This window comes from Rhineura floridana, chromosome 5 (assembly GCF_030035675.1).
Source record: "Rhineura floridana isolate rRhiFlo1 chromosome 5, rRhiFlo1.hap2, whole genome shotgun sequence".
Lineage (NCBI taxonomy): Eukaryota > Metazoa > Chordata > Lepidosauria > Squamata > Rhineuridae > Rhineura > Rhineura floridana.
In genome coordinates this window covers 24412062-24437162 of record NC_084484.1, presented here as the reverse complement: position 1 = coordinate 24437162, position 25101 = coordinate 24412062, and the positions used below count along the sequence as shown (strand labels likewise).

At 40.6% G+C, this 25101-nt stretch overlaps 1 long non-coding RNA gene across 1 annotated transcript; it reads right to left on the bottom strand.

The window, feature by feature from the left end:
* Positions 1 to 11399: 11399 nt before the first annotated feature.
* Positions 11400 to 24817, bottom strand: LOC133385783 (uncharacterized). Its single transcript, XR_009762951.1, has 3 exons — positions 24772 to 24817; positions 24095 to 24236; positions 11400 to 11995 (listed from the first exon to the last, which is right to left on the bottom strand). It is a non-coding gene; the product is annotated as an uncharacterized LOC133385783 (long non-coding RNA).
* Positions 24818 to 25101: the final 284 nt, after the last annotated feature.

Genomic DNA, 25101 nt, shown 5'->3' with positions numbered 1-25101 from the left:
AGCAGCCATCACCTGTGGACAGTTGGAGCCCTAGAGAGGGAAAAGGTTAAATGGTGGGAAAATTGAAGGTAAGGAAATGTCTGAAAAGTCATTCCTCTCTCATCCTTACTGTTTATCTCTGCTGGATGGAGTAGCTCTTCCTCATCTCCTGTAGACCATGGGTTTTTTTAATCCATCTTGATGTAAAATATAATAATCCTTTCAATTATATTTTCTCTATCCCTAATACAACAAGTCATTAACATGTGAAGAGCTCTCAAACCTGTTTTTCTTATAACCAAGACCCACCCACTGTGGCATTTATTCAATTATTTGTCTATATGTTGTAAAGATTCTGTAAACAGCAGACCTTTCTGCCATTTTAATATAACACTCTTTTTCTTGGTGAAGAAATGTTTGGAATATGTATCTTCAATTTGCCCTTTCTCTGTGCTGATATGGTATTAATGGAAGAAAACTGTTTAAATCAAGATTTAGTTTATGGAATAGGACGACTAGGTATCATAATGCCTATGGGCCATATTCCACAGATCATGCAGACTCACAGTACCACCAGTGATGCCCCACCCAGAGACTGACTATTCTGGAAGAAAAACTTTTTTGGGGGTGGAGGAGACCATAGGCAGCCATATCTGGCTCATGAGCCTTAGATTGACAGTCCCTGATGTTTTTGAATTGGGTTGAAGTTAACTACAGATTTCTTTTCACCCCAGAAGCTGGAATTGAGTAACAAAAATGTAAAAACAACAACAATGACAAGTAGAGCCCACATTATGAAGGACATAAAGACATTAAGATATAACAGGTTGGTCCCTATGAGAACATAAGAACATAAGAAGAGCCTGCTGGATCAGGCCAGTGGCCCATCTAGTACAGCATCCTGTTCTCACAGTGGCCAACCAGGTGCCTGGGGGAAGCCCACAAGCAGGACCTGAGTGCAAGAACACTCTCCCCTCCTGAGGCTTCCAGCAACTGGTTTTCAGAAACATACTGCCTCTGACTAGGGTGGCAGAGCACAGCCATCATGGCTAGTAGCCATTGATAGCCCTGTCCTCCATGAATTTGTCTAATCTTCTTTTAAAGCCATCCAAGCTGGTGGCCATTACTGCATCTTGTGGGAGCAAATTCCATAGTTTAACTATGCGCTGAGTAAAGAAGTACTTCCTTTTGTCTGTCCTGAATCTTCCAACATTCAGCTTCTCTGAATGTCCACGAATTCTAGTATTATGAGAGAGGGAGAAAAACTTTTCTCTATCCACTTTCTCAATGCCATGCATAATTTTATACACTTCTATCATGTCTCCTCTGACCTGCCTTTTCTCTAAACTAAAAAGCTCCAAATGCTGCAACCTTTCCTTGTAAGGGAGTCGCTCCATTCCCTTGATCATTCTGGTTGCCCTCTTCTGAACCTTTTCCAACTCTATAATATCCTTTTTGAGATGAGGCGACCAGAACTGTACACAGTATTCCAAATGTGGCCACACCATAGATTTATACAACGGCATTATGATATCGGCTGTTTTATTTTCAATACCTTTCCTAATTATCGCTAGCATGGAATTTGCCTTTTTCACAGCTGCCGCACACTGGGTCGACATTTTCATCGTGCTGTCCACTACAACCCCGAGGTCTCTCTCCTGGTCGGTCACCGCCAGTTCAGACCCCATGAGCGTATATGTGAAATTAAGATTTTTTGCTCCAATATGCATAATTTTACACTTGTTTATATTGAATTGCATTTGCCATTTTTCCACCCAGTCACTCAGTTTGGAGAGGTCTTTTGGGAGCTCTTTGCAATCCCTTTTTGTTTTAACAACCCTGAACAATTTAGTATCATCAGCAAACTTGGCCACTTCACTGCTCACTCCTAATTCTAGGTCATTAATGAACAAGTTGAAAAGTACAGGTCCCAATACTGATCCTTGAGGGACCGCCCAGAGAGCTTTGGCTATGGGGCGGTATACAAGTACAATAAATAAATAAATATATAAATAAATAAATTATGGAGAACTGTCCATTTATTCCTACTCTCTGCTTTCTGCTTCTTAAACAATTCCTTATCCACAAGAGGACCTCTCCTCTTATTCTATGACTGCTAAGCTTCCTCAGAAGTCTTTGGTGAGGTACCTCGTCAAAAGCTTTTTGAAAGTCTAAGTACACTATGTCCACTGGATCACCTGTCTATATGCTTGTTGACACTCTCAAAGAATTCTAATAGGTTACTGAGACAGGACTTTCCCTTGCAGAAGCCATGCTGGCTCTGCTTCAGCAAGGCTTGTTCTTCTATGTGCTTAGTTAATCTAGCTTTAATAATACTTTCTACCAGTTTTCCAGGGACAGAAGTGAAGCTAGCTGGCCTGTAATTTCCGGGATCCCCCCTGGATCCCTTTTTGAAGATTGGTGTTACATTTGCCACTTTCCAGTCCTCAGGCACAGAGGAGGACCTGAGGGACGTTACATATTTTAGTTAGCAGATCAGCAATTTCACATTTGAGTTCTTTGAGAACTCTCGGGTGGATGTCATCCAGGCCCGGTGATTTGTCAGTTTTTATATTGTCTATTAAGCCTAGAACTTCCTCTCTCGTTACCACTATTTGTCTCAGTTCCTCAGAATCCCTTCCTGCAAATGTTAGTTCAGGTTCAGAGATCTGCCCTATATCTTCCACTGTGAAGACAGATGCAAAAAATTCATTTAGCTTCTCTGCAATCTCCTTATCGTTCTTTAATACCCTTTGACTCCCTCATCATCCAAGGGTCCAATCGCCTCCCTAGATGGTCTCCTGCTTTGAATGTATTTATAGAATTTTTTGTTGTTGGTTTTTATGTTCTTAGCAATGTGCTCCTCAAATTCTTTTTTAGCATCCCTTATTGTCTTCTTGCATTTCTTTTGCCAGAGTTTGTGTTCCTTTTTGTTTTCTTGATTTGGACAAGACTTCAATTTTCTGAAGGAAGACGTTTTGCCTCTAAGAGCTTCCTTGACTTTGCTCGTTAACCATGCTGGCATCTTCTTGGCCCTGGTGGTACCCAGAGCTTGGAAAAGTAACTTTTTTGAACTGCAACTCCCATCAGCCCAATCCAGTGGCCATGCTGGCTGGGGCTGATGGGAGTTGTAGTTCAAAAAAGTTACTTTTCCAAGCTCTGGTGGTACCTTTTCTGATCTGCGGTATGCACTCCGGTTGAGCTTCTAATATAGTGTTTTTAAACAACTTCCAAGCATTTTCGAGTGATGTGACCCTCTGGACTTTGTTTTTCAGCTTTCTTTTTACCAATCCCCTCATTTTTGTGAAGTTTCCTCTTTTGAAGTCAAATGTGACAGTTTGGGGGTTTCTTGGCAGTTGGCTATTTACATGTATGTTTAATTTAATAGCACTATGGTCACTGCTCCCACTGGTACCATACTTGCCACTGACAACCATTTGAGCATTCGTTAGCAGTACTGGAATGAATACTGGAGGATTATCCTTTCCTTTTGAATAAATTCCCAAGTCATCTTTCTGTTCTGAACCATTAGAATTATTCAGGCGTCATCATGGCACATCTTATTCTAGCCACTGGCCTTCCTGTCTTTATTTGCTGTTCTACAAGACCCTTTGCTACTGATCTGCTACTTTAGGATAAAATTTTCTGGACTTCAGATCCACAACCCACCATGAGAAGGGATTACCCCTGAACTGTATATCCTGACTGGGTTATCTTCTGAACTGGCTCCTATCACACAAGAGCAAAGCATGATAATGAGCTAAAATGACTATCCAGCTGCCCAAGTGATTCACTTCCCCACAAGTCAACAATGGACAAATGGTTACCAGTTATAGTGCTGAGAATTCTGGGAGAGTTCCAGTAGCGCAGTGGCAAATTCAGAAGTGCAGGGTCACTTCATGATAATCACAGCCATGCCTCTCACAGCCATGCTTCTAAGATTATACAGCCTTCAAAGATTATAGAATAATCTGGCCAGGTCTGAATACTGCTTTCTGCTTCTCTGTCCTTGTTAATGCCTTCTTCCACAACAACAGACTTCCCTAGGAGCTAATCAGCACGAAATAGGAGTGTGTTAGCTACTGAAAAAAGTCTTCTCAGTTGCTGACTCACCTCCTTTCACTCTGATTGGCTCCAATCAGCAGGAAAGGACAAGAAAGAAGACTCTTTTCAGTGGTCAACACACTCTTCTTTCATGCTGATTAGCTGATTGGATGCTGGAGGCATAGAGATCCTGCTGGGACTCTGCTCCCCAAAAAGTAAGGGGTCTAAGTCTCCCCAAACCCCTGGATGACTACACCCCTGGGGAGCTCTCATAAGCACAAAGCTGATCCACCCAATTGCATTTGTGTCTTTAAAACATCAGTGCGCCCTTGGACGTCTGGCTATGTCAGTGGTTACGGAGTCGACAGAAAAGTAATGAAGTTTATAAAGGTTAATTTGTGATGACAAAATCTTGTTAGGAAGCTACAGTACAGGGCACTATTTTCTAATCTGAGATGATGGTGCTAAAGTGAGAAAAGGGAAAATTAAGCAAAACGGCTTTGGCTAAGTGTGTTGTGCTAAACTGGGATTTAGATTACCACCTTAGCACACAAACTTGAAGTGTGGTAAAATCCCCCTTGCTTCTTGGCAGGATGATTCTGTAGACCATGATCTCTGGGAGGACTCTGATTATCTGTATGGGCTCTCTGTCTTGGCCTGCCAAGTTCACCTGACACTTGTACCTTATCATAAATCTGGGGAAGCAAGGGAGGGGGGCGGAAATCATCCTTACTTCTTGGAGGGACCATGAAGATGACCAGCTTACCAAGCGGTTTCATGGACTCTGTGGTAATTTACCACTCAGTAAATGGTCTTCTGGATTCTGCCTAAGTCTAGCTATGTTAAACATGGAGAGCCATGGAGAGCTATGGCAAAGCATGGCTTGTTAAATAGGCTTAGCCTATTTAGAAATGAGAGGGGGGAAATGAAATCATGGGCAAAGCTGAGAATTCACATGGTAATCCAAATGCTGGTATCAGTGTAACACTCGGGATAAGAAATAAGATTAAAAGGCATGTTGTTTCACAAAGAGTAGGTTAGTGCTAAAGGAAATTATTGTCATAAAAAGATGAAGGATGTTAATTCAAATCAGTATAACAAGGCTGTTCCAAAATGTTATTGGCCCAATAAATTCAGGGCACTGCAGCATATTGCAGATTATGGTGGCCGTGCCAGAAACAAAAAAGGGAGGGAGGAGTGAAAAATGTCATCCAAACTGTTTCATTGCACTGATTTCCCTTTAGATTAGCCAGCCGACCATCTGTAACCCAGCAAAAGCTCAGGGATAGTTCTTCTGGCCAATGCAGGGTGTTTTTCCCCCCTTCTTTATGCATTCAAAGGTGCCACACATTCCCCCTTTGAACTAAGTATGTGCAGAGAAAGGCAATGGCAGCAGGTCCCCTCAAAAGAAGCAAATATTTCTTAAATATGAACATATAAGGTCATATCTGATCAAATCTATGATGGCACTTTCCTTGCTTGCAAGCAATGTCACTGCTAGAAGCCAAAATTATGTGGGGTGGAAAAATCTTCCACCTGTCTACAGTACAGGCAGGCAAGATAGGTCTGGCTCCAGGTTTTTATGGGCTGCTGGACAGGTCAGCCATATGAGTCAGAGGGTGTTTCCAGACTATCACTATCTGTGGATGGGATTCCATAACAAACTGGCAAATTCATGTTGTACAATTAAAGTTCATTTGGAGCTCTTATGCAACAAACCCACTCTCTCCATCCCCCCAAACCCAGACTTTTTGCGGCAAGGAAAGTGATGGCAAAATGCACTGAAAAGTATGGGATACCATTTTCTTTTTTCTTTTTTTTCCAATTAATTTTTATTCAAATTTTCAAAACCAAAACAATACAAAAAGAAAAAAAACACAAATCCATAACTAATACAATAAAAATAAAAATATATATATAAAAAAATTGACTTCCGATTTGTCGTAGTTCAGCTATAAGTCTATAATATATAACAAGCCTGTATCTTAATAGATTATAAAATCACCTTCCTCCAGCGGTTATCTTAATTGGTTACAAATCTCATTAACATCATATCATTTTATTCTTCCACAAAAAGTCAGAGAAGTTTCCAATCCTTGAGATATATGTCCATCAATTTTTTTTCTAGATAAACATGTCAATTAATCCAACTTATCAAGTCTACTAAGTCCAGTAATTTCAAATTGCTCTTCTTCCATTATCTGTATTGGTTCCATCTTCCATCTTTACGCGCCCAATAATTCTGCTGTCATAGTCATATAATAAAAGTCTGATAGGAATTTCCTCCATCACAGATATTTTCTTGCCATCAATTCCGAACGTATCACTGAAGTATTGTTGCAAAGCCGCATCTCTGTTCCTCTTTTTTACATGATACACTAGCACATCTCTTGAAGATTTTTCCATTGACACAAAACAGGGGTTAATTCTGTTAGCTTTCTCCATTTCAAGTTCCATCAAATCCTTCCAGTCCAGGAATTTTTTTGAACCGATAATATCTTTATCTCCAATCTCTTCAATTCCTTCAGGGACAGCGCTGAGTTCCAAACCGTAATATTTGTCTCCAGGATCCATCACAGCCAGGAAATCCAAATCTTTTTCCATATCCATATTTAATCCAATCTCCATAGTTTGAACCTTGCCTTTAATTTCTCTTTCATCCTTTTTTGGTTTTCCAGATCCATCTTTATTCTCCTTTCTCATAGAATCCTGAATTTCTTTCAGCTCCTGTCTCATTTCGTCAAATTCAATTCTCAACGCTTGACTATTATTTCTCAGTTCTTGTTTTATTGAGTTAATCCCATTCATTATTTTCTGAAACATGTCTAAAGATAAAGTCCCTTCTTGTACATCCATGATCTTCTTAATTGTCATTCTTAAAGCCAAAGGAACAAAACTCCTTCAATTTTCAATGTCCCAAGCAAAGAGCAGTTTATTTCTTTATCCAGTTACAAAGGAGTTAATCTTTCAAACCAACTGGCGTCACACTCTAGACAGCCCTTATCTCTTATATGCCCAGAAGTGCAAAAACAGCTTTAGTTCACAGCGTCCAAATAACTAGTAGCAGAAGAAATGAGCAGATTCGTCAAAAAAAAAGTAGATCAGAAAAAATAGTCCCAGACATATATTACACAAAAGTCTTATAAATCAAAAAGAAAACCCTCATCCGTTGTAATCTTTATAATGCTATTTTCCATGTCAGCTTTTTGCAATAAAAAAAGATAGGCTATTTTTATTTTCTTCCCCCTTAGTTCCTTGAGTAAAAAAGAAGGAAAGTTTTGACTCACCCAGATTTTCTTAATTGCTGGTTCTTTGACAAATCTCTTTAGCTGTATAGATAAGAAAGTGATAAGCGTAGACAGGAGAATGCTTGCCTGTTAGACCGTTTTTCTTAAAAGAAAAAAAAAGGGTCACTTTTTCAGCTGAGCTAGCTAAAAATCCTCGCTCTGTCCGAGCTGCTGGAAGACCTTCTTTCACAGACAATTCTGACGAATTCCAGTCTCCAACAATCACAACAAAGCTGTGTGGAAAATCTCACGTTTCTTCCTTATCCGGAAGAAATTATCTCCAGTCAAAAAAGACCCTTCTGACTGGATTTAAAACTGAAAAAGTTTCATCCAAGATGGGAGCCGTCTCAGAGGCTGCACAGGCGGAGGGATCCTCCTGGGAAGTCGGGATACCATTTTCTTGATGCAATGTCATCTAATCTCCCCACAAACAACTTGGTATGAATGCTCAATAAAGAGGTCGTCTGGAGGTTTAGACTCAATGCTTTTCTAGTGGAGAGAAAGTGTAGCTGAAATGAACAATCATTTCATATCTGGAAGATATTAACCTTTTTTACTGCCTTCAGCCACACACTCCAATGTTACCACAGCTCATGATCACTTAACAAAATTGTACACTGATCATCAACATGAATGTCATTTCATGATTAAGGAGGAGCCAATGCAAGTTATCAGACTGGTCTCTCATCAGGATTAAACTGGGATTTTCCAAAACCCACAACTGATTGGATTAATGAACTCCTAATATTTATCCTGAATTGCATGCTTGCATGCATACTTAACCAGAAACAGAATTGCTGTGTCAATACTAATTTTAACTGTGTTTGGTTAGAATTTTGCTAGTTATATATATTTAGTTAGAGCTTTTTATTATAATTTCCTCATATAGTTTTTGTTGTACACATTTTGTCATACAAATTTGTATATAATCATGTTTTTTGCTCAGTTTGCTCAGTGGGTGAACTTTTACAGGGTGATTATCATAGATATTCGAAGAGAGACAGACAAATAGACAAGCATTCAGAAATCAAAGCAAGCTCACCTGAGAATGACTTCACGTACTTAACAAGTGATGCTAGTTAAGCTCCAGGCCATTCCTTGCACCTGCACATAGAAACAAGGACTTTTGAACACAGCATGTTGATTTTATGTTGTTAACATGACTTTCCTGAGCCTATAGAATGTTAGGATGTTAGATGTTAGAAATAAAATAGGATGTTAGATGTTAGAAATAAAAATTTCCATCAAAGCTAAACTGATCGCCTTCTAAAAAGTCATAGCTTGCCATATAAGCAGGTCTTCCCATTTCTGTTCGGAAGTTCAAATGTTCAGGCTAAAGTTTGCCATCCAAACTCAATTTTTTAAATTTCCAAAATTGGGGAAAGTTCATTTGAGCTCTAGTTGGCATCTAATGCTATCACAGCCATGCCTTGCTGGGCTATGGTACCTGCTGCGCTGTGGTACCAGATGATGCTACCACTACTTCTGCTGCCATGCCCTGCTGGACAGCCCAGTGCCTAAAGCAGCAAGACTGGGAATCTTTTCCCTATGAAGGACCTTTAACCCCTGAAAAAAGTCAGTCGGGGCTTCAGCCGATGGTAAGCAGAGCCAGAGATAATGGTGGACAGAGCTTGCAACATGGCAGGATTGTATAGCTCTTTCTTTCTCTGTGGTACCCCCTCCCTAACTCCCTGCCTTTCACATCCCCATCCACACACAGCAGGATATTTCCATGCAGGCTGTCCAGAGAACAAGAGTGGGCCTGCAGCAACCAGAGGGCTGGAAGAGGGCCGCATGAAATTACGCCAAGGGCCATATTATGATCCTTATGCTGTAGGATCCTAACCCTAGCCCCAAAGGTATTTAACAACCCTCTCCCAGCTGTACAATCCCAGATTGCTAGCAAAACCTGAAAGATCCTGGCAGCCGATACTGGTAGGCGGTGTTCTATTTGGTCAAATGTGGCACAGGCTTGCTGAACATTTAATAAGTTTCCTATTCTCAAAATATGCTTTCACACCTGAACATTTTTTAGTAAATCCAGAAGGATGGTAGTGGCGCTTTAGTGAGTGTTACTCAAACACACACAACCCACAGTCCATCTGTTGCTTAGCATTAAAGAATTCTCAGTTCAAGGAGCAATTGCAGGATTTTTTAAAAAATATGTTAATTAATGCTGTATAACAGAAGAAACAGAAGGAAGCATTTTAACACAGCACACAACTGAACAGAGGTGTATTCCCCACTGTAAAAAAAAAAGCTAGTGGTATAAATGTCTTCAGAAAATGATCAGAAGCAACTTATAGAATTTAAATCCATCTGTTAACCAAGATGGAATGTGGGACACCTTCACGTTCAGAGCTTCCCAACCTCTTAATCAAATGCCATGAGTTAATATACATGCTGGTTTTTCTATATTAAACCCAAACAATAATACAAAAAAAGATAGTCATATAACTTCAGTGAACCAACATTTGTAGGGGTAAGCAAAAGGCCTCTAAGAAAACCACAGTCACACAGAAAGTGGTGACTGACACGATAATTGACCGGGAGGTGCCATGGTAATGTGGAGTAAGGTATGATGCCATGAAAATCGCTTACGTCAGCAGGTGTGATTGACAGGTGACAGGCATCAGATTACCTGAGTGGCAGGTGGTTGTGGTTTGTAAGAAATGCCCTTGCCAGCCATTTGGAGGGAATAGGCAAGTCTAATTAGGACTTCAAGTCAGAGGTTCCCCACCTGCTGTAAAAGTAATCAAGCTTTATAGCTGCACAGATCTCTTTATCAGTCAGCATGGAAAGGTAATAACATAATTCTCAGGCATCAATCTGCCACACTGCTGGACAGTTAATACAACTCCCATGGCACATTTTTCAGGAGTAGAAGTTACTTGGGGCCCCTTGCACAGTTTCTGAAACAGAAAATATGTGTATAGAATACTGCTTAGGTCAAGAAAGCCATGGCTAGACTGGGCCTCCCCCATCCCCAATGTTACATTAATCACATTGTGGTTTTTAAAAAATAAAATACCAGGTACAGGGAACAGCAGAATAGTAATTAAAGGGAAGGTTTAAGCTTTCCCTCCCTAACCCCCACCTGTCACAGCAATTAGCATTGTCACACTTCCTAACCCTAATTGCCCTGTGGGGAGGGATGATTTTATCAATATGTCTAGGGAAGGAAGGTGTAAACCTTCCCTCCCTGTGCACTGCCAATGACAGTTGCACTCCACTTGTTTTTTTTTTAACTCATGATATTTAAAACCCCTACTAATGATGTCAATACAAGTAAAGTGTAAATATTGCAAGCACATTTTTTGCAAAGATGTATTTCATACTGGTATATTCATCAGGAAGCCAGATGCATACCTGTCAGGTGCATACTTGGTGACAAATCTGGGTTTGCCCTATTACATAAAGTGTGAAATGGTCTTTATTCAGGACAGAGGTTTACTGGAACTTCAGATCCCAGTGGTAACATTCAGAGTATGGTTGTATAATAATGCACTTGCAACAGACTTTTTGCACATTACCGGAGAGTGCCATAGAACATATATTGAAATAGACTGATTGTTCCACACACATGAATTATAAGGTGAATGCAAGTATTGGGTACCATAAGTTTATCAGGCAGCAGGATAACATAAACAACTTGCACTATATTATGGTTGCACAGCCCATGTTGGTCATGCATCCATCTCTGCCACATTGTGGACCAGCGTGGTTGAAAGACCCTTCTTGGTAGAACTGCAGGGATCCAATATGCTCAAACAATATCTCTAAATTAGCCATCTGAATATATATACTCAAGTGGCACCCCAGTGTGGTAACAGAGGCTTCATGCTGTTGCTGTTTATGTGAGGAGGGATAGAATGAAATTGCACGGAGGATGATCTCAGTGTTCCTACTAACTGAGGCTCAAAATACCTTGTGGCCCCATCTATCAGGACCAGAACAGAGAGTTGGGCTTGGACTTGGGAGACCTACGCTCAAATTGTTACTCAGCCATGAAGCTCAACAAGTGGCATGGGCAAGTTTCTGTGTATCAGTCTTGCAACTTTTTTATTTTTAGGATTAAATGGAATAACAACATTCACACCATCTTGGGAGCAAAGGCAGGATGCAAATCATCATCATCATCACCACCATCAATTGAATTTATATCCGATCCTTCCTCTTAAAGGAGCCCAGGATGGCAAACATAAACAAAACAATTTAACAAGAAAAACATACTAAAAATAATTTAAAACATTCCAGAACACAATTAACATTCTAAAACATAGTTAAAAATATTCTAAAACACAGCTTAAAAACATTATTTCATCGGTGATCTTCAGCTTGCCAGGAACAGTCCCCTTCAGCCCTTGGAGTGGAATAACTAGTAGCAAACACCCCCTTCTTGGGGAAGATGGTCGAGAGTATTGGCGGGGCAGCTGCAAGCATTCTTGGATGACATGGATGCTTTAGATCCATTCCAATCTGGGTTCAGGCTTGGCCATGGGACTGAGTCAGCCTTGGTTGCCCTGGTGGATGACCTTTACAGAGAGCAGGACAGGGGGAGTACAACCTTGCTCCTGCGTCTCAGTTCCTCTGTGGCTTTTGGTACCATTGACCATGGTATCCTCCTGGACTGGCTCCATGGAATCCGAGTTGGGGGCACTGTGTTACAAAGGTTTCAGCCCTACCTACCAGATAGGGGTGGACAAGAATTTCAATTCAGTTTCCATTTCAAGCGGAATTTATCAAATTTGCACGTTCCAAAACAAAATGAGGACTGAAACACAGCCATCCTTCAAAATTCACACTTATTCGAATTTTGCGATGCAGTTTACCAACCAAACAATGTTTACAAAAATACATATATTGGGAAAGTGTGCATAACAATGAAGATATGAGTGAAAATAACATGTAAGAATGCATTACATAACGAGAAATTGTCTGCAGAACTGTGTACATTAGTCAAAACTGCCTACAAAAATGAGCTTATTAGGAAAAATTAGCACTAAGATGCTGGACAATTTTCACGAGGATTTTTTAAAAAAATACAAATTGCTGCAGCAACAGGGAGAATTGAATTTATGACTGGAAAAATTAGGAACTGACAGAACTGAAACTGACAGATCTTTCCATCTCATTACAGGACCGAGTCCAGAGAGTAGTATTGGGTGATTCTTTTAGGCCCCAGCAGTTGTGCTGTGGGGTGCTGCAGGTAACCATCTTATCTCCAATGCTATTTAAGATCTATATGAAGCTGCTGGGAGCGGTTATTAGGCGTTTGGGGGCAAAGTGTCGTCGGTAAGGTGATGACACCCAGCTCAACTTTCCCATAACATCTAAATCAGGAGAGGCCTTGTGGGCCCTGGAAAGGTGTCTGGACTCAGGCGATGGATGAAGGAAAATAAGCTGAGCTTGAATCCTGGCAAGATGGAGGCACTGTGGGAGAGTGGTTGCTGTGTCCAAGACATTGGTCAATTGTCTGCCCTGGATGGGGTTACACTCCCGCTGAAGGAGAAGCTACGTAGGCTGGGGGTACTGCTGGACCCAGCACTGTAACTGGAGGCCCAGGAAATCTCAGTGGCTAGAAGTGCCTTTTATCAGCTGCACCTGGTAAGACAATTGTGACTATTCCCAGACCGGGAGAGCTTAGCCACAGTAGTTTAGGCATAAGCGGCTTCAAGACTAGATTACTGCAATACGTTCTCTGTTGGGCTTCCCTTATTCTTGACCCTGAAATTGCAATTAGTGCATAATGCTGCAGCAATCAGAGTCAGCAATCTGTCAGCATGTAACACCTCTGCTCAGAGATTGGCACTGGCTGCCAGTTTGTTACTTGGCCAAGTTCAAGGTGTTACTACTGGTATATAAAGCCCTTAACAGCTTGGGTCCAGTTTGCTTGTGGGACCTTCCATATGTAGGGTTGCCATATTCCAGTTCCACAAATCTGGGCAGGCTAATTTGCATATTATGCAAATATTTGCATATTAATATTTGGATTGTCCAGTTGTTTTGTTTTTGTGCCTAGGAATTACCACCAAAAACTGGGGAAAGATGTGAGAAATCTTTTTTTTAAAAAACTTAACATTTTCAGCCTTAAATGCCTAGACTCTAGTTTCCAACACTATGGAATATTGATTGATTGATTAAGAGGATTTATATCCTGCCCTTCTACTGTTAAAAACAGAGCTCAGGACAGCTTACAAATATAATAAAAACAATAAAAATACACAATATAAAAACATAATAAAAACACAAAATAGCAACAAACAAAGTAAGTCTGGGCAGCAGTATGGTTAACCATTACATATACGATATATTTCAGAGATGTGGTGGGTGGAGAAAAACAAGAAGCCAAAATGTTAGAAAAAGGAGTCTTGCACACCACATGCTCAGTTGCAAATACTGTTGCAGCAAGTTTTACAAGTTCCTCCAGTATTCCACTGATGCAGGCACTCAGACATTCAAAGTATCTGTACGTTTCTTAGGTTTTATAAAAGCAGAGCTTTGCTTAACTCAAAATTTCTTCTCCCTTTCATCAACCACATCTATACAGGTTTCACCTCTATACTCAAAATGAAACTGGGTCTGGAAGTGTGCAACAACCCCACACATACCTTGCTAATTAGATTACCAATGCCAGGATGTCTGTCTTATCAACTACTCTCCTGTCGTCGTCGTCATCATCCCCCCCCACCGGGCATCATGAAAGACCCAGTCCTGGGCTCAGAAAGAAAATAAATATCTGGTCCTCTTCAAAGTACTCATAAGCCTCTTGTTTTAATTAAAATAATAATTATAAGTTCTTGCTCTTATCACTAATGGGAGTTAATTATCTTGCATATGCTGCTGTTGCTTCTATGGCTGTAACGGAGTGAGGTTAAAGATAAGTGAAATGCAAATGGGGGGGGGACACAAAAGGCAGTAACACTTTCCTAAATGTAATACCATACCAACCACAACAAGATTCCTATGAGTAAGGCAGAAAACTAAGCATCCCACAACCAGTCAGGATTCATAACGAAAAACCCAAACTAAAAAAATCCTAGCAGCCAGTCAGCCAAGGTCACAGAAATCCCCATGCAGCACAACCTGACCTGGGGACTGCAGTTAATGCAGAATGCTGCAGCACAATTGCTGACATGAGTGAGATCCTATCAGCACATAATACCTCTGCTCTGAAATCGGCATTGGTTGCTGATTTGCTACCAGGCCAAGTTCAAGCTGTGCTTTCCATGTTATGGGTGCCACATAGTACTTGTTCTACTCTTGTAAGAAATCAGTCCTGTAAAGTGGCAGCACCTACGCTTTGGAACTCCTTGCCTATTGACATTAGGCAGATGCCTCTTTTCAGCACCTGCTAAAATCAGTTTTCTTGAGGCAAGCCTCTCCAGGCATATAGAAGCTATTGTGTTTTTAAATCTGTTTTTAACTCATTGTTGGTTTTATTATTTTGAATGTTTTTAAGTATCTGTCCTTAACATTTTTGCCAATAATTTTATTGTTTTAATTCTTTCTGAAAACCTCTTTCAGATTTTTTACAATAAAGCGGTATATAAATGTTGTAAATAAAAATACATAAATAAATGTTGGAGTCTCTGTGGCCCTTCAGTCTCTTCCCACTTTTAGGAACCAAGGAATCTGCCTTATACTGATTCAGGCCATTTCGTACCGTGATTTCTTAAATGCAATACCATACCAACCACAACAAGATTCCTATGAGTAAGGCAGAAAACTAAGCATCTCACAACCAATCAGGATTCCTAACCAAAAACATGATAAATGTAGAAATATTTATATAAGCATGACTATCAAATATATTTATTATTTACACAAACTGTAAAGATATTTATAGTGCAATCCTAGGTTTATTTATTCAGAAGCAAGTCCCAGTGTATTCAGTGGGGCTTACTCAAACAGGGACAGAACTGCAACCTCAAGTGATAAGCAACTTCATTCACACAACCCAAAATTCTGAATCATGCCACTTTATGCTGTTTTGTACCTGTTTATACTTTTTATGGTTATTGGATTTTAAATGGCTTTATTTCTTGTTGTGAGCTGCCTTGGTTTCCAACCCTACCTCACAGGGTTGTTGGAAAGACTACACACACACACACTGCAGATGTATAAATACATACAGCCCATATAATAGTTTGTTGTCAAACCAGTTGGTAATTGCAGAAAAATCACTATTAATTTTTTAAAAATCAGTATTAGTTTCCTACAGAATAAAAACTGTAATACCTAAGTAAGCCCTGCCTACTTGCTTCAAAATAGGACTGGAGGGGGGACAGAAAGAGAACACAAACACAATTCCCATTGATTTTCAGCACATTCATAATCATGTCTACTCAAAAGTAAGTCCTATTGAATTCAATGGGATTTACTCTGGACATATGGAATTAGCAACGCATTTACAAAAGCAAGTATTGGGAAGGTTTTCAAAACACTGCCCAGGATCTGACTCCTGCACACAAGAGGGGAAAAAAACTGAAATGTATATACTTACCCAATTTATGAGATTTTCAGATAAACGGGGGGAAACCACCATTTTCTGGCATTGCAATGAGGCTTTCTAGACACTGCCTCAGGTCAACCAAATGCAACCCTGGCTTCACTGATTGGCTGCAATCCTGAACGGGCGGGGTTAAAGCTATGAAGTGCTATACAGTAGTTTAAAAAAAGATTTAACAGTCGGGGGCAGCTGATGTTTTTATGTATATCTCGAGAACCGGACCACCTAGAAACTTAATTTTTTTAAAAAAATTAAAGCTGAGAATCCGGGCCACCTAAGGGACTAAACAGGCGCTGGGTGGCATGCAAAGAATCCAGGTAAAACCCGGCTAACCGGGCAATATGGCAACCCTATCCATATGTGCCCACTCGAGCTCTTTGATCTGCAGAATTAACGCTGTTCCAGGTGCAGGATAATACTTGTTCAACGCTTGTAATAATTTTTTTTTTTATGTGGCAGCACTTACTCTTTTGAACTCCCTGCCTTTGGGACTCTTTGGAACATCGGGTAAGCACCTCCTCTGTATTCCTTTCAGCATCTACTTTAAACTTTTTTTCTTTAGGCAAGTCTATCCAGTCACATAGAAGTTGATGTGTTTTAATCTTTTTAGTCTGTTGCTGTTTTAATTGTTTCACAATGTTTTAATTACTTGTTTTTAACTGTTTTATTGATAATTTTAATGTTTTTTGTAAACTGCTTAGAGGTTTTTTTACAATCAAGTGGTATATAAATTTTGTTGTTGATGATGATGATGATGATGCCTGGGTAACAAGGAATTATTTCATATTCCTCCTGAAAGTTAATAGTCATGGAGACAAACACACTTCACTGGGGAGGGCAATCCACAAACAGGGAGCCACCACTGAAAAGGCCCTGTCCCAGGTCAGTACCAACTGGGCAGTACTCTGTGGTGGTACCATCAACAAATGGCATCAGTTAAAGCTGCAATCCTATATACACACTTACCTAGGAGTAAGTCCCATTGGACTGCATAGGACTTACTTCTGAGGAGACCTGCAGAGGATTGCATTGTACGTATCACTTCTGTCTAGCTACAGCAATGAAAACACTGAGCATGACTTTACAAAATATGGAATGATGTAGGGTTTGTAACCAATTTCTTTAGTTGTTGCTGACTCTCAGCTATGGAGGGATTGGTTCCCTCTCTTTGAGAATGTAAATTCCTAGCATTTTACTTATTTATTTTTCTGGGGTTTTTTTAAACTACATTTCCAGCATTTGAAGTACCGAGTGCTTTGAATAGCTAACTCTCCTGATGCTGCCTTGCCACTTACTGATAAACATGGTACAATGCTGCTATTAGTTTGCAGCATCAGATATGCTTATTCATACTTTCCATGTGCTGATGCAAATAACAGGCAGGGAGCTCACATTTCTAAATGGAGAAGGGCATGAACTTAGCCAAGAGCTTCTCCACGGCTGGAACTTTACTTGAAAACATTCTTGGATTTACAGATAATGAGCAAAGAACTGCTGTCTCCATCTTCCCCCGCCCCCCTCTTTGGTCCTCCATATCCTGGGTAGCTTCAGAGAAAATCTATTTGTGAACGGACATGGGGTTTATCTCACAGTGGCCTTTCTTTTATCAGCAGAGGCAGGAAGCTGCACAAATCCCTGGCAAGCGTCCATCTTTGGCTTACAGAAGCAGTTACTGCGACCCAGCCAGAGCTCTCTTTAAAAAGGTAGACTTTGCTTGAAAATAATCCCTACCAATGAAGAGTAAGGTACACCATATTTCTTCAGCTGGCATGGTGTTTTAAAAACACAAGTCATGAAATACAGTTTTATTTTCATTCATCAAGTTTATTGCATCCAAACAGAAAGCAGGGGTCATGTTGACAGCAATCATACTCTGTAGTTCTGAAATGCAATGTGAAATATTTAGCTTTGTCTGCCAATTAAAGAATTTTAGTTGATTTAATTATCTGCCATTTAACTGGTTTTATTTAAAAGTATTTGCATGCTTTCATTACCTTACACTTAGTACATTTTTATGAAAGGAAGCTTGAGGAAACTCAAGTGCTTACTGTTAGAAGGAAAGGCCATCTTCTTTCCATTTATTGAATATTTCAATGTCACAACAGAATCTTTGATATATTAATGTTCATTCTCTGTTTCTACAATTTGGTAGAGCAACGCTAGCCTTATAAAAAAAAGGTAGGCCTTTAACCCCACCGATTAAATGTTGTCCTCACTCATTAAAATTGTTTCCTGATTAATCAGTGAAAATTTACTGAACAGGACCAGGTTGAAGGTCACATGAGCCACAGCTCCACGCTGTGGGATCTCGCCAGATCTCTCCTAGTGATCAGGGGACAGCAAGATGGGTTATGGATTGCAGGAGTGAAATTAATGGTGTGTTCTTGTAGGAGGTGAGTATCACATGACTTGCCTAGAAGGCCCACTTCAAGTCTCTTATACAGCATCCGTGCCTAGAAACTGGGAGATGGCTCTGATGCAACCTATGCAACAGAACTAAGAGTCACCTTAAGGTCGATAGTTACAAAAAGAAAAATTCAGTTTTCATTGTTCATTCTTAATTGACAAGGTTTGCTCATAGGCCATATTTGGAGACCAAACAACTCAAATTTAACTAAGAAATAATAAAGTGGAAATTGCCACATTTCATCCATCTCCAGAGGCAGTATGATTCCCTCTCATAGCAAACTTGGGTGCAAACCCTGAACAGGAGCACTCCCATTAGGAAGCAAAGGAGATACACTGCAATATTTTGTTGCAGATCTCACATAAACCTCTGATTGCTAGATTCTGTGGGCAAGGAACAGGGAATGGCTTTCTCCATTTTGCTCTGCTTGTCAGATCCCTCAGCGCATATGCTAGGCTCCTGGCAGAGACACTGGTGGTTCTTATGTTCATTTCTATGAAAAATAAATCATTACAATATTAGTCTCTATCATGAAACTCTCTCCATTAATTGCCTTGTAAAGTATGAAGCCCATTCCAAACAGTTTCCTCATGGAAAATCCCGGCCGGAAGAGGTCATTGACAACATTCTTGGGGATTGAAATGTTGAGGATTTACTGCTGCTACTGAATTACACAAGTAGGTATTTTGGAAAATATAACTTTAAGAAGGAATTTGGGAGTTTATAACAAGTAAGAATGTGAGCCAGAGAATACATAACCCTCACCATAGGAGATGCCACAATAATCCGCTCCCAATACGAAGCAGTCCTTTTCCCAGTTACTGTGGCTAGCTAGAATGTCTTCGCATTGTGATTCATACCATTATGGCAGTAAAGAGGTGGAGGACTCCAACCCATGGGCAATATGCAGCCCTTCAGGCCTCTCTGTCCAGCTCTTGGGATTCCCCAGGGCACTCCATCAGCCCTACTCTGTGATTTTGCTTGGCTGGAATGTGCTTTTGAACTGTGATGATGCCTTTTGCTTGCCTGGATGGAGGATAGAAAGGGGTGTGCACATATGTGTAAACCTCTGACTTCTGCGTGGCTGGAATGTAGCCTACCATACAAGGTAAGAGGCTTCTTGGTTGCTTTGCCCACTTATCACCTCTGGTCCCATCAACACTGGCATGTAGCCTCGGGAAGGTTGTTCATGAGGGAATGTGGGCTGAACAAGGGTTACCCATCCCTGGTGTAGGCTAAAGATGGCCAGCTACTGTATTCTCCAGGCACCAAATCTGGTGGCCAAACCTATTTGACGTCTTTACAGATGGTTCATTTCCTATACTAATTGTGGGGAACCTGTGGCCTCCAGTCTTCCAGACACTGTAGGCCCATTCTTGCTCTCCAGGCCACCCCTCTTGGGAACTGCTTCCTCTTCTGCATTGTGTATGTGTGAGAAACAGAGGGTGGCAGAGGAGGAGCTGCTACACTGTGAGACCAAGAACAAAACAGGGGAAAAGCCCTTTGCAAGCAATTGGTTTTGACCTGTGTTGATGGAGGGGGGAAAGTGGGGTGGGGAAGGGGAAAAGATGGAGGAGGGGAAAGGAGAGAGAGAGAGAGAGAGAGAGAGAGCCCTATGCAACATGAAGGGGCATGGGAGACAGAAGGGGTGTGAGAAAAAGAGAGAAAAGGAGATGACCCTGCCCACCACTAGTATGCATCCCTTGACAGACTGCACCCAAGGGAATGCAGCCCTCAACAGAAAAAAAAGGCTCCTGGGCCCTGCCATACCATAACATTGGCAGGGCTTACTTGTAAGGGTTTCACAGATATGGAATAGATGTGCTTGGATGGTATACGAAGCGGAGGGACTACTGATGAACTATCATTCTACCTGAACCATCTCCTAAAGAGGAGGATTGGTACAGGTCCTTTGCCATTCCAGAATGCTACAAAAACATGTATGTGAAATCTACATGGAGACCCCTTGCTGCTTTTCCCTTACAAGTTAAAACTATGAGCAAGCTGCTCTCTGGTTCTTCCCTGAAAGTGGTCTTCTCTTCCTGGATTTGCACTATAAAGGCAACATGAAGGTAAGATTCCATGCTTTCCTCATAATATGTCATCCTGTCCTACATTGCACAGTTCAAATCTAAAGAAAAACATAACACTTAATAGCCTTCAATGGGAGAAAAGGTTCATTTGGACATCTTACTATTTCAAGGCCTTTTTCTTGTTCATGTTGCACTCTGGTATGTTATTTTGGTATTTCACTTTATGTTAAATCTGAAGTGTTCGTATAAAGTGCTCGTGGATCATAGATAGATATCAGAGCAGCATAGCTTTAATATTAGTGAATTTCTAAGAAAGCATTTCTACTTTGCAAAGCTGCTGATATTTCAGTACAAACTACCTGTCAACAAGCAGAACAACAATAACAAAAGTTTTATCATGTTACACCTCTCTAGATTAAGAAGACTGATGGAGACTGATATCATTAAAGCATTAATGAAGGCGACATTACATAGATAACTATGTAGCAACAGAAGAAGGAAAAAAAGGAGACTGCGAAGAAGCTGAATGCATTCTTTGCATGTGTATTCACTGTAAAAGATATAGGGTAGATGTCTGAACTTTCTTAAGAAGGGGATCTAAAGAACTGAGGCAAACTGTGGTAACAAGAGACAGAGTTCTAGGCCTTATTGGCAATTGGAAAACTAACAAATCACCATGTCTAGTTGGTAAAGATCTCAGATGTGAACTTGTTGATTTGTAACAAAAATATTTAAATTGTCCCTAAGATTGGCTTCCACGCTTGAGAACTGGAAAGTTGCCAGTGTAACACCATTTTTGTTTGTTTATTTCTTTGTTTTAAAAGGGGTGTAGGTAGGATCTGGAAAATTACAGGCAGGTTAGCTTAACATCTGCTCTGGGAAAACTGGTGGAAAGCATTTTTAAAGATAAAATTGCCAATCACATAGAAAAATGAGCCTGGCTGAAGGAGACTCAACATGGCTTCTTCAAAGGTAAATCCTACCTAACCTTTTTAGAGTTGAGAGTGTAAACAAGCATGTAAACAGAGATCATCTAACACACTGTTCTTCAACCATGGGTCTCCAGATGTTGTTGGCTACAACTCCCAACATCCCCAGACAGCATGGTCAATGGTCAGATATGATGGGAGCTGGGTCCTCAAATCTGTTGAACTACAAGGTTAAAGAACAGAGATCTAACAGACATTGTGTACTTGGACTTTTTAAGAAGTTTAGATTAAATTCCTCGCCACAGACTCTTTAATAAGCTTAGCAGTCACATAATAAGAGGATCTGTCTTTTGAATCGATAAAGAACAAGAAGCAGAGAACATGAATAGACAGTTCTCACAGAGGAGGGATGTAAGAAGTGGGATTCCCCATGAATCTGTGTTGGTACCAATGTTTTTTAACTTGTGCATAAATGATGTGGTGTTAGGGGTAGACCGTGATGTAGCCAAATTTGCTGATGACACCAGGTTATTCAGAATGGTAAAAACAAAAAGCTCCAAAATAGGAGCTCCAAAAGGGTCTCTAGAAACTGGGTGAATAAGCATGAAAATGGCAAATGCAGTTCAATGTAAGCAAATGTAAAGAAATGTACATTGGGACAAAAAATCCTAATCTCACATATTCTTAATGGGGTCTGAACTGGCAGTGACTGATCAGGAGCAAGATCTTGGGGTCATAGTGAATAGCTCATGAAGATGTCAACCCAGTGTGCAGCAGCTTTGAAAAAGGCAAATTTCATGTTAGGAATCACTAGGAATGGTTTTGAAAAAAACCTGCCAATATCATAAAGCCATTATACAATTCTATAGTGAGATTTCGTTTGGAATACCACGTAGAGTTCTCATCACTTCACATCAAAAAGGATATTGTAGAGCTAGAAAAGGATCGGAAAAAGAAACCAAAATGATCAAGGGGTTGGAGCAACTCCATTATAAGGAAAGGTCACAACATTTGGGCTTTTAAGTTTAGAAAAAAGGTGAGTAAGGGGGGATATGATTGAAGTGTATAAGATTATAAATGGTGTGGAGAAAGTGGATGCAGACAACTTTTCTCTTCGTCTCATAATCCTAGAACCTGGGGTCATCCAATCAAGATGCATGTTAGAAGATTCAGGACAGTCAAAAGAAAGTACTTCATACAGCACATAGTTAAACGATGGCATCACTCCCACAAGAGGCAGTGATGGTCACCAACTTGGATACTGCTACTAGCTATGATAGCTGTTTTCTACTTCCATTATCAGAGGCACTATGCCTCTAAATAGTTGCTGGGAATCACAACTGGGCAGAGTGCTATTGTACTCAAGTCCTACTTTGGGGCTTTCCATAGGCATCTGGGTTGGCCACTGTGACAACGGGATGCTGATCTAGATGGGCCTTTGGTCTGATCCAGCAGTGCTCTTCTTATGTTCTTTATGTTTTTATAACAAAGAGGATTATCTCATTGTGGATCTAGATCTAGTTTCAGAGGTGTTGCACCCATATTGCAGATTCAGGTAGGGTCATTTTATACATAACACAGGATAATCCTGGGTCTGTCAGAAAGCCAAGTGTGAGATACAAAGAATGTGCCAATATGATACATGTGTCTGCAATGGTATCTTGTCTATATTAGCCCTTTCACTTTCCAGGAAAGTGACTGAAGGGCATTACCTGGAAGGCCATACACCATATATAGTATATTTTCTTCTACCCTGTCTTATGCATCAGATCTATTGACTTATTTATTTCCTGAGCTTGGAAAAGTTACTTTTTTATACTACAACTCCCATCAGCCCCAGGCAGCATGGCCACTGGATTGGGCTGATGGGAGTTATAGTTCAAAAAAGTAACTTTTCCAAGCTCTGTTTATTTCTAATATTTCTATGCTGTGTTCGTAGCCCACCAGGCTAACAACCTTTAAAAATATAAAAGAGAAACTAAGCCACTATGCAAAAATTACACTATATCCAATTACAAATAAAACCAACAGTCTAAAAAAGCCAGCTGAAGTCTCCATCCAAGTAACTCAAATGCCTTTCTAAATTATAAAGTTTATAGATTAATTGCATAGCAGAGTTTTAGAAGAAATATTTTTATATTATAAAAACCTACAAAAACTAGTTGGCAAGCTCCATCTTAGAAGAAGCATTCTCTTTTCTTCATTGTGAATAAAAGAATGCATCTTCTACAGTGATGTCAGTACTGCTAACCTGAGAAGGAGCCTGACCTCTGACTTGGATAAGGAGGAACCAGATTTGCTGGACCAGTAGCTCTGGAAGAAGATGTGCTGGAAACTGGTCCCGGCCCCAGGATCATGACAGACCCTGAGCCAGACCTTGAGCACATCAGGTCGGGGGCCCTTGAGCCAAGAACTTCAGAATTGGGACCTCCAGAATCTGTGCCCTCAGAGCTGGCACCCCTTGAAGAACTGAGGTCCTCTATGCCAGGGACCATATGTTCTTATAAGCCCATCAGCACAGGTAACAAACGTGGAAAGAATTGTCAGGCAGGACAAGTGCTATTCTCCAAGTCAGAGGCCTGCCCCTTTAAAGCCCTTCTCTCCTCAAGAAGAGATGGAGCCCCTAGGAGAGGTGATCTGAACCTGAAGGCATAAAAGGCTTCTGTCCAGACCTTGACAACGTTTCTCACTTGGAGCTTTTTATGAGGGTACAACTGCCAGCCTGCCTTCCTCCATGAGTGTCTTGGCGAGGACAGGACATGGTAGATCAGATCAGCTGGTGCCTTCTAGGACAGATCATAGATCATCTAAAAATAAAGTATGCTTTTCTTCTTAAGTATTGCAGTTAATTGACTAAAGCTCAGAATTAATCAACTAAGATTTCTCATAGCCATAGTTTTTACCTTTCTTCTAAGACAGGCAGGAGCTGGCCAAGGGGGCTTCTCTGTAGAGATAGTTTCATGGTGAGGGTGCCAGAATGGAAAATGCTCTGGATCAGGTACACAACATCCAGATCTTGAATAAAGGAGGCACACAGAGTATGATCTGATAAGGTACAAGAGGGTACATATGGAGAGAAGCATTACTTCATACATGCTAGACCTGGATCTAGACTATTTAGATTAGATGCTTTCTCTGAGGTCAGAATCAGCTCATCTTAAATGCTGGGAACCTGAATTAGACTGCATTGAAACATTCATGAGAATAGCAGTCTTAACAGTATAGTCCTCAAACTCGCTTTCATAATAATCAAGGCTGCAACTTTGCAAGGAAGACACCAGACAGAGATTTTTAAGACTCCTGAAATTGTGGAAGAAAAGGCAGCTGCACATCTTCCCATCCATTCTCTCCCTGTTCCTTTCGTCAACCTGCTTCATCACCTGTCATGTGGTGCACCTGGAGTCTTGTTTATCACACAGCAAATGAAGGAGGGTAGAAAACAAAGGACCAGGAAGGAAATGGTTGGGAGGAGCAGTAAACACCTTGTGTTTTCCACTATGGGCTCATTCACACAGGAGCTGAACTCCGTTTTAAATATGCTTTTCCCATTATGATAGAGCTTAAAGGTTTACACTCCTACCTTCAAATCTGCTGTTTTCTGTTCATACTGAATGAAAGGGTCAATCACACAGCTTCCTAATGACCACACCCTCTTAAGGTCAAACTGTCACTTCCTCCGGTTACCTTGGCAACTGAGCATGCTCAGTTTGTTCCAGAGTAAGCCTCATAAAAAGTAAGCAATCCTCAAGTGCAGTTATTTGCATTTTCAGAATCCAGCAGAAATACACATATTTGTTTGAACAGTGTTATGCTTTTTTGCACAAGTTAGAGGGAAAGAAAAAAAAGCACCATTTGCAGCAGGCTTGCAGAACAGGAGCCAGCAGGAAATGACATGAACAAAGGGAGGAGG